Raw genomic sequence first — 1,617 nt, 5'->3', positions numbered from 1 at the left:
ACCAGATCTCATGTAGAACATTCTGAGATCTACTCTGTCATCATTTAAACAACTGGAGACTGTGGACCAGCTGATATGGGGGTCTGATTATGTTTTATTAAATCAGAATCGCACCACAGTGTTTTTGTCACTTCCTGTCCAGCCTGAAGGAGCTGGAATCGGATGGAAACCTGCTGGAATCAGACCTGCTGGTCTCAGACCTGCGGACCCCTGGTCTCAGACCTGCTGGTCTCAGACCTGCGCGCCCTGGTCTCAGACCTGCTGGTCTCAGACCTGCGGACCCCTGGTCTCAGACCTGCTGGTCTCAGACCTGCGGACCCCTGGTCTCAGACCTGTGCGCCCTGGTCTCAGACCTGCTGGTCTCAGACCTGCGGCCCCCTGGTCTCAGACCTGCGGCCCCCTTGCTCTCGTGAGATTTCCGTTGCCCACGTGTGCATGACGTCAGAGCGAGTCGGGATCAAGTCGGACACAAATCTACCCAGCATGCACCGGGCGCCGATCGCCGACGATGGATTCTGCGCAGACCTGGTTCCTCGGTCACCGGGACCACGCCGAACATTAAGACCACAACTACGGCCAGATCGTCCTTCCTACACCGCCCAAACCCGTGTTGAACCACACTGACCTCTACTGGTAACCGGACTGCATAACACTAACAAATAAAAGCATTTGCTTAGCTGATGAACTCCTAATAACAGGGAAACGTTATCTCAGCTCATTACAATACTATTTTTATATCGTTTTTCTGAGGTAAAAATAAAGTGTTTCCGCCCGGTTTCGAACCGGGGACCTTTCGCGTGTGAGGCGAACGTGATAACCACTACACTACGGAAACGGTGTGAAGACAGTCTTTACACAAAGATATAGTTCTCTGTTATACAAATGCATTATATGTATTACATTAACACAGTGATAGAAGCCGATGTCGATATAATAGAGATTAACTTCCTTAAGTTATCCCATTCATTCTGTATGGTAGTTCTTAAAAAAAAATGTTTTTGTCTGCAGCAGTACGTAGGGAGTTGGGTTGGGGACCGGAGGGTCGCCGGTTCAAGTCCCCGCTCAGACAACAGTACGGAGTGTGGACTGGTAGCTGGGGAGGTGCTTTTTCACCTACATTTTTTAAGCTTTTTCGGACATTTTTCCAATGCTAAAAAACGGATTTAACCCGAATGTGATGAAAGCAGTGAACTCATCGTTTATTTCACTGGTTATGATTGTTGCAGAGAATCGTCCACGGTATTTTTACTGATTTAGAAACTTGTTAAAATTTAGCCGGTTAGCCCAGTTGGTAGAGCGCGCGCCCGCTCACAGGGAACCCCTCGATGCAGCGGACGCGAGTTCGACTCCGGCCTACGGCACGTTGTTGAGAAGGGAATATTACATTTAAGCATAATTTCATAGCCTTCTGTATTATTCATTGTTATACTTTTTCAGTTATATACATTCTCTCTCCCCCTTTCATGTCTTCATCTGTCCCGTGGAAGTAAAAGCCTAAAAAGCCCCAAAAAATCATCTTAAAAAAATAAATAAATAAGAATGATTAACTTATAACTTCTTAAGAATAATTTCCAGAGCCAATGTGTTGTGTGAGGTCTTTATTGACCTTTAAAATTT

General features: G+C 46.4%; 1 non-coding gene across 1 annotated transcript; it reads right to left on the bottom strand.

Annotated features, from left to right (window-relative positions):
* Positions 1 to 762: 762 nt before the first annotated feature.
* Positions 763 to 835, bottom strand: trnav-cac. Its single transcript has one exon. It is a non-coding gene; the product is annotated as a tRNA-Val (tRNA).
* Between the last annotated feature and the right edge of the window lie 782 nt (positions 836 to 1,617).

This window comes from Etheostoma cragini, unplaced genomic scaffold (genome assembly GCF_013103735.1).
Source record: "Etheostoma cragini isolate CJK2018 unplaced genomic scaffold, CSU_Ecrag_1.0 ScbMSFa_3297, whole genome shotgun sequence".
Taxonomy (NCBI): domain Eukaryota; kingdom Metazoa; phylum Chordata; class Actinopteri; order Perciformes; family Percidae; genus Etheostoma; species Etheostoma cragini.
This window is presented reverse-complemented; position numbering and strand designations above follow the sequence as displayed.